General features: G+C 40.0%; 1 pseudogene; it reads left to right on the top strand.

Moving 5' to 3' along the window:
- The first annotated feature begins 8,726 nt into the window (after positions 1–8,726).
- LOC129763737 (U4 spliceosomal RNA) lies at positions 8,727–8,900 on the top strand (annotated as a pseudogene).
- Positions 8,901–9,110: the final 210 nt, after the last annotated feature.

The raw sequence follows: 9,110 nt of genomic DNA, 5'->3' as shown, positions 1-9,110 counted from the left end.
AAATATTCTACATGCAATTTGAATCAGACAGTCCATTCAGAGCGTATGCTTCAGTTGGAAAGATCCATGTAATGGCAAATTTGGAGCTTATATTTTCATATCGGAAGATAGGCCAGTTCTGATTAATAAATGCATATCCTCAGAAAAACTCTTACTTTATTAGTTAGGTCAACAGAAATGAGTTATAGTGTCGGGATGTTGGGATTAGAAGTCCCAATGAGAGACAATGATAGATTAAGGACAACTTACAAAACAGAAAAGATTGTTATGTCTTCCCTGAATTTAACATTTCACCGGTCAAAATAATATTTGACAAATCGAAACCACTTTGTAGAAACATTTTTACGAATATTCCGCCTGTAGTAAAACATCTTGTTGAACGGAGAACTCGACAGATTGTTCTAGCTGACATTACGCCGATAGCATGAATACATCGTTTTGTTCATCAATGATTATTGTGTCTAATGGTAAAGACGACATACGTTTGGTAATAGACTTGAGGGGACCAAGCCAATACATTCATAGGACACCTTTCGTTATGTCATCCTTAGAAAAATATTGGCCGAGTTAAATGGAGCAACTTGGTTCTCAACGATTAACCTATCGAACGCGTTTTTTTTTCACATAGAACTCGACGATGAATCTCGACATTTGACAATTTTTTTCACCGAATTTGGAATGTTTCGTTTCACTAGATTTCCTTTTGGGTCTTTGTAATGCACCTGATTTGTAGAAAAAAAAAATGTGACCAGTTATTTTTGATTATATGGTAAGTGTGAAGAATAATTCAGATGACATTTTCGTTTATGGAAAATTAAGCACTAAAATTTGAAGATGGTGTTGCATAAATTACGAGAGCATGATGTTAAGCTGAATTATTCCAAATGTTTATTTGATAATCGGGTCGTGAAATTTATTGGTTCCGTATTGACTGGGAATGGCTGGATGGTAGAGGAGAAAACAGGAAGTGGGTTATATCTATGGTATAACCGCAAGGGTGACGTAGGACTATCGTTGATTTAGAGATCATTTGTATGAAGTTGAATCTGAATTCATTCTGAATGAATTAATATTTGGAGAACTTCGAAAACGAGAGCGTTATGTTGGAGGCACAAGGTTTTATGCATCCAATATTGGATACGGAAATATCCTACTGATGGGGAAGAATAATCTTCAGAAGCTATCCTGTTGATTGCGATTGATTGAAAAATCACAAAACCTAATGTATTTGGTCACAGGGTTACATGGATAGAAAACATTAAAATAAACTCTTTCATATGAATGTAATTTTAAATTCCCAGAGGAACTGGCAGATTATTTTCAGTAACGATTATATATTTCCACATTTTCCTCGATACTGGAAGCCCACCAGTGGTGCTAACTCCCCTCGGCGTATTCGCATGCGAACGAATATCGATGAGAAACATGAGTGGAAATGAAACGTTCGAGATTCTCTTGGCTACTTTCTCGGCGAACAGACGTGTAAGGCGGCGGTGACACTGGATGCAGAAAAGTGGTCGTACGAATTGTATGCGATAGTGAAGCTAAACAACCACATTGAGTTGTATTGGTGTGGTTACATTGCTTCCCCCTTGCTTCGCTCGTATTCGTCAGCTTCTATCGAACAAAATTGTTTGTTTCTATTCGTACAATCAAATTTTCGTGCGTACTCCTATCCAAAGTAACCTTAGCCTAACACGTAGAGTCTTCGGCTACGGTTACGACACCAACGTCCGCAAGTTCCTAGACATTCGGAACCATGACTTAACAACTTTGCAGCTCTCGTAAGGTTTGCTTCCCGGAGTGTTCACATCCATCGACGGGCCAATCGATGGTGTATCTAGCAAGAACACAAGAACACATGGCGATGCCCTTTCAGAGAACAGCAAACGCTAGGGCCTCACTCTGCCCGTGGGGAAATGGATTATTTCCGATCTACTCGCAGTCGTAAACTCCCTGGAATACTTCTACCATTTGCTACCCTGAAGATTTCACCAAAAAAAAATGGGTGGGTTATATCTATGATATAACCGCAAGGTTGACGTGGGACTACCTTAGCTTAGTAATCATTTGTTTGTATTGATTAAATTTTTGATTGAATGAAACAATTTCCGAATTCAATTGAATTTAATATATTTGCGTTGTGAGACCGTGTTAGGGAAACGACCCATAGTCTGCACAAAGGCAAGTTAGGGAAACGACCTCTAGACCAAAGGCAAGCGAGTTCAAAAGTACTCGCAGTTTGCATGTATTTGCAATGCCGATTTCCCCAGACACCTTGGTTTGGAAGCCTATATTGAGGAAACACATTTTAGTCGGAACAAAAATGCCCCCGACTTGCATGAATTTGCAATGCCAATTTTCCCAAGCTCCTTCGATTTGAAGTCTGTGTTAGGGAAACACATTTCGGTGGGAACAAAAGGTCCCCCGACTTTCATGTATTTGCAATGTCGATTTCTCCAACGCTGCTTGGTTTTGAAGTCTGTGTTAGGGAACACACTTCGGAGAGAAAAAAAAGTCCCCCTACTTTCATGTATTTGCAATTCCGATTTCCCCAAGGCTGCTTGGTTTTGAAGTCTGTGTTGGGGAAACCGTAAAGCGGGCCAATCAAAACGAGGCAGTTAGGGCGTTTAGATAACGCTAAACATTCTACATTTATTCAATTGTTTATCTAATGAAAAATAACATGTTATTAATTGTGATAGATGCGTAGAAATATTCCCTATCAATTGATGCAAACATCTTTCCGATCCAGTAGAAAATGTTCGAGTTATAAGCATTCGAAATCTTGAATTTTTTCCTGCATGTTCAGTGTTTATGTTTTCATTTTGCCCCCCCATATATTCCGGTTAGACGTAGTCCCACGTCAAAAAAAACTCTGTCATGACAGACTCGATAGGAAGATACAAAATACAAAATAAAGAGTCCAGCTCGCATCTCAACCAAGGTCAAATCGGCGAGACTGGTCCAGGTAGGTCACCCACCTCTTGAGAAAATTACACCACAGGAAAAGCGAACCTGCTGTAGATTCATACCCACAATTGGATAGAACGTGATTTCCTGAGAGAATGACCTTCCCAGCCTGGTTGTTCCGATCAAGAAACCAGACAAAATCGGACACTCGGTGGGAGACTATCGCCCCATATCATTGACGGCACCAAGATTTTCGACCGAACACTTGAATGAACATCCGTCACACAACTTTCCTCATTCGAAAATCAGCTGAGAAGCTACTGGGGACTCAGTACCTTAACCACACCGTCCGATACTCGAAATGCCTACTTGTACTAGGGAGGGTAGGGAGAGGCGTATCGGTACCCGTCCTCAATACCGGTTACCGCCTCCCAAATGTTGTCTCAGCAGAGGCGGCGGTCGCCTTCATTGTTTCGACACACCACTCAGATCGATGCATTGCCGTATGTACTGATTTGGCCAGGGTCGATATTGGAGAGGCCGAGGTACCTTTGGATGGGGAAATGGTCAAGGATGCCCAACAAGACACATCATGAATGTGGATTTCGGCTTGCGTCGGTGTTCCACGTCGGTGGAAAAGCACGACAAACTCGCCGAGTCTAGAGTTGTATATCATAATAAGTTCTGGATGAACGGAGGAACATGAACTCCAAGAAAATTGGTATTAGGATATATTAGGAACACTCTTGGAGACGTTAGTTTAGTTTAATTTTCCAAATCATAATTCAAACCAGCGCACACATTATCATACCGAGGGTTGGGGTTCGATTCCCGCTCTGGCCAGAGAACTTTTCGTCAAAGAAAATCTCCCGACCTGCGCTGGAACATGCGTATTCTAGAGTTAGCCACCCAGAATACAATCAAGGCGTGGCATAGGAAATCTCAATTTAGTACTGATAAGCTAGCTCCAGCTTGCAGACAGCAGTCTATCTCAATGCTGATGTCAGACACAGCTGCTCGATACAATGCACAATGGTCCAGGAGGTGCATTTAAGTGGAAATTAGTATTCAGAGCTCGACAGTTATTCTCTAGACAAAAACTGTCTTCGACGAAGTTGTTACATATGAAAGAGCGCTCATTGTTATGTTGTCAAAAATAGGGTGACCAAAATTGTCGATGAAATAAAAAATATTACTTTCTTATCTTTATAGATAGAGGTAAATATAGTTCGACAATGTTGTGGCCTCAGTTATTTAATACATTATATTACACCTCCCGGACCATTGTGCAATGGTAGAACGGAAAAGAGATATTGCACACAATGGTGCAATTTTGTTCGCTGAATGCATGGCGCCTATTTTCATGTCGTCTGATGGAGAGTGCTTCTGCATTTTTGCACCACATTATTTTTGCATCTGTACTGGAGTGTGAAAATTTGGGTTACTTTTGGGGAACAAGGATTTCAGCGTCAATACCTCTGTGTGTTATGACAATCAATTTCAAAAGATAAAAAAGGTGTATGAGTGATGTTCGTTAGTTACTGGTCCAAAATCTTTTTTTCCATAGCTCCAAAACTGCTTTGAGAGCAAACTATTAAAATAAATAAAAAATATTGTATTGATGTATTGAAGGTATTACAAAAATCTAAAAATAAGCTTGAAATTCCATCGAAGTCAATATTGATCGGCGATCGACGCATGTCGTTGAATAGCGAAGTAAGCATAGTGCACAGTTTGCAATGATAGGTAGTGACAAAGCAGATAAGAAATATTAAAAAGGACGTGTCGCGTCGTTTTTCACACCGTTATGCAGAGATTGGTGGTGTATGATTGAATCACACGTACGAATCGTTGATTTCATGCGTTGACAAATATATAACGGTGGTGGGGAAAGAAATTACTTATTTACTTACTAACTTAACCTAACTTTACCATATTATATAGAGCATGAAATTGAACTGGTTGCTGAAGAATTAATTGTCTAAGATACACCGGCAGACCGAATTTTGTACGTCTAATTAATATATGCTTATGAACTATTGTGAAACTAAATTAAATAAAAACTTACAGCTAAAGCCGAGTTACAACGAAAAACAAGGTTTGTGACTGGCTCGAAGAAATCGGTCCAAACACAATCTAAAAACATAATCCAACAAATAGAATAACGGAAAAGAAGGGGACCAAATGGATCGCACACATATCTTATCGTGCTAAGTTCGTTGCCCTTAGGATGCAGTTATGAGTCAAAGTCAAAGTCTAACCAGGTTGTATGTGGTGAATCGCAGATAAGCGATAGGTAGAGGATTTATATGCAAAGGAGTAAGAACGTTTATAGTTTTCTCTTTCTTTCACGCATTAGATTTGAATTTAGGCTAGAAAAAGGATAGAATAAAAATTGTATGCAAACCCAAGGTTCTCTAAATAAAGTAAGTAGTCTTTGGAATCGTGTCGTACGATTTAAGTCCGAAATTTCCTGTTGAATCGACTGACGAGAGTTCTTCAGATCCGCAGCAATAGTTGTATAATTTGCGCTCGGAGTTCGTGAAGATTTTGTACTCGTTGATCCTCCTGCTTAGTTGAGATTTAATAGATTGATCAGCTCTCGTTCGTTGCTCGTTCCGTACGGAATTGGTGCGAAGGCAGTCAATTCAGTTTGTTCCAGGAACAAGGGTGATTCACTCGATACATTTCCGTATTCAACCCTGTAAAGTGCCAGATTCGCAAGGTTGATTCCTTCGCATCAACCGAGTTTGCGTATTGGGCATCATTTACAGGTTCGATGTGAGTCGTCTTTATTCTGTTGTATTCGTCTCTGCCCTTAGATCAATGTTATGGAGAGAAGAATCGGAAAACTCTGAAGAAAGGTCTGACAATTCGAGAAATTGAATTCTCATATGTTTTACAATTATATCTTAATACACGTTGTTAGTCCATTCGATGTTTGCGCTAATGTTCGAAAGTGGAAATGGATTTTTATGTGAAATAACGCACTCTGATCTATATAGATGAAAATGGAATGCCTAATATGTTGCCAAGCGCGAAACCCGAGGAAGGATATAAGTTGTCTTTATTTTGACGTGGGATTACGTCTAACTGGAATATAAAGGGTGTGTCACATCAAATTGCATCACGGAAAAAATTCGCCCAGTAGACCGATCCTTTTGAAAATTTTAGACAGTAAAATAAAAACTATTAAACAACTTTTGGCATTTTCTTTTTATTCATACTTCGAGCCCAAGCCCGTATGCTCGCACCTTCCTCTTTACCCCGTCCATAAGGTTCTGTACAACGTCAGGTTGTAGTTTTTTTTTGAACAGAAACCCATTTTCTCTTGAAGTCCGCCTCCGATTTGACTTTTGGGTTCTTCCGGAGGGCCTGCTTCATAATCGCCCAATATTTCTCTATTGGGCGAAGCTCCGGCGCGTTGGGCGGGTTCATTTCCTTTGGCACGAAGGTGACCCCGTTGGCTTCGTACCACTCCAACACGTCCTTTGAATAGTGGCACGAAGCGAGATCCGGCCAGAAGATGGTCGGGCCCTCGTGCTGCTTCAATAGTGGTAGTAAGCGCTTCTGTAGGCACTCCTTAAGGTAAACCTGCCCGTTTACCGTGCCGGTCATCACGAAAGGGGCGCTCCGCTTTCCGCAAGAGCAGATCGCTTGCCACACCATGTACTTTTTGGCAAACTTGGATAGTTTCTGCTTGCGAATCTCGTCCGGAACGCTGAATTTGTCCTCTGCGGAGAAGAACAACAGGCTCGGCAGCTGACGAAAGTCCGCTTTGACGTAAGTTTCGTCGTCCATTACCAGGCAATGCGGCTTCGTCAGCAGTTCGGTGTACAGCTTCCGGGCTCGCGTCTTCCCCACCATATTTTGCCTTTCGTCGCGGTTAGGAGCCTTCTGAACCTTGTATGTACGCAGGCCCTCCCGCTGCTTGGTCCGCTGGACGAATGAACTTGACAAATTCAGCTTATTGGCGACATCCCGGACCGAACTTCTCGGATCACGTCTAAACTGCTTAACTACGCGCTTGTGATCTTTTTCACTGACGGAGCATCCATTTTTGCCGTTCTTCACCATCCGGTCGATGGTTAGGTTCTCGAAGTATCGTTTTAGTACTCTGCTGACCGTGGATTGGACGATTCCCAGCATCTTACAGATGTCCCGATGTGACAACTCCGGATTCTCGAAATGAGTGCACAGGATTAATTCACGACGCTCTTTTTCGTTCGACGACATTTTTCCAAATTTACGAAAAATTGACAGTGAAGCAAGATATAATTCCTAAAAATTAAATTTATACAGCGTTTTTTCCGTGATGCTATTTGATGTGACACACCCTTTATGGGGTATACAAGAAAAACCTAAACACAGAACATGCAGGAAAAAATTAAATATTTCGAATGCAGTTATAAAACTCGAACATTTCTTAATAAATCGGAAAGATGTTTGTATCAATTGATAGGAAACATTTCTACGCATCTATCACAATTAATTAAATGATATTTTCCCTGAGATAAGCAAATGAATAGCTGTAAAATGTCAAGCGCTGACTAAACACACTGCCCCGTCTTGATTGGCCCGATTTACAGTTTCCCCGACACAGCCATCTTCTTGGGGGAAATTGGCATTGCAAATACATGCAAGTAAGGGGAACCTTCGTTCCCGACGAAATGTGTTCCCTAACACAGTCATCAAAACCAAGGTGCCTTCCATTACATGGCGTTTGTTCAAAATCCTTACTTACACAGCAAATATGTTGAATTCAGTTGAATTCGAAAATTGTTTCATTCAATCAATAATTTAATCAACACAAACAAATGATTACTAAGCCAACGGTAGTCCCACGTCAACTTTGCGTTTATATCATAGACATAACACACCCATTTTTGTTTTATTCATCTCTGCCCGTAGATCAATGCTATGGAGAATAACAAATGAACTTTTTTAAAAACTTTAAGGTAAAAATTGTTTTAAAAATTAGTTTTCATATGTTCTACAATGACATTGTTGTAATTCCAATTGGATTTTGGATTTCAGATTTATGCTTCGTGTTCCGTTAGTGTGAAGCGGAAATGGCAATGAATTACGCGCTTTGAAGATAAGAACTTTTCTGTAGCAAACATGTATTTCATGTTACGGAGAAACATGTTATTTGCAAGTGAATTAAAAATCTTGAGCGTGAATTGTGTTGGAAAACGAACTTGTATTATAATGACGAGTTTTGGTAGAAATACTAAAAAGAAAATTTGCGGTTAGACAAGTAGGTACACTTGTGAGATGCAATAACTTTAGAGGGAAATGTAAAATACATTAATCGTTTGACAATTCTTCCGCGCACGTATTCTACAAGTCCACGGTAAATGAATGAAATGACCAAGGCATCATGTCATACGTGGAAGAATAACGGACAGTCAGGCTTAGTCATTGGATTCACTTGCTACAATGAACGATGTATGGATTGACCTAAATTGGGATTTGTTTATATTTGAGGGGTTTAGAATGAAAGAGGTGTAAGTGATTTGATCGATTTCTCTACATCGACTCTCTCTTAGGGTCATAGCTTAGCTGCAAATACATTCCCAGCTGTATTTACCAACGTGGAAAATAGGTCAGAGCCTCATCTATCGGATTCTATAGCAAACTTAAATTGGAACGTTTTTACAGTTGAGTTATTAACTAAATAAAAAGTTGATGAAGAGAAATCGATCAAGTCACTTACACCCCTTGCATTCTGAGCCCCTCAATTGAATTCGTAATTTGTTTCATTCATTCACTAGTCTTAATCGATATTTTAATCAAGGCATCACAATGATAGCTTTGAGCAGTGGCGATATCGTACCCAATGAAGAACATCTGAGGTGCGATTATTGCTAGTTGTAAAAACACAAATGATTGCTAAGCCATCGGCAGTCCTGCGTCTACCTTGCTGTTATATCATAGGTATAATCCATCCATAGTTTTTCAAGAGCTTTAGTGAATTTAGAAGCGTGTTCGTATTTATTGGCGTAATGATGATGATGTTTAGAATTATAGAGGTTTTAAAAGAATCTCAGACTTATGGAACAGTCGTATGTTGACGCATTGTTTCCGGGTTAAGAATGGCTTCAAAGTGCAGCGAATTTCAAGTCGGATCTGAAGAAGATATTTTTCAGCGATGAGAGCTGCGTTCTTTGGTGGAAAACTGAAGGTGGAAATTT

The sequence above is a fragment of the Toxorhynchites rutilus genome, chromosome 1 (assembly GCF_029784135.1).
Source record: "Toxorhynchites rutilus septentrionalis strain SRP chromosome 1, ASM2978413v1, whole genome shotgun sequence".
Taxonomy (NCBI): domain Eukaryota; kingdom Metazoa; phylum Arthropoda; class Insecta; order Diptera; family Culicidae; genus Toxorhynchites; species Toxorhynchites rutilus.
Note: the sequence above shows the minus strand (reverse complement) of the source record. Positions and strands in the feature narration are given on the sequence as shown.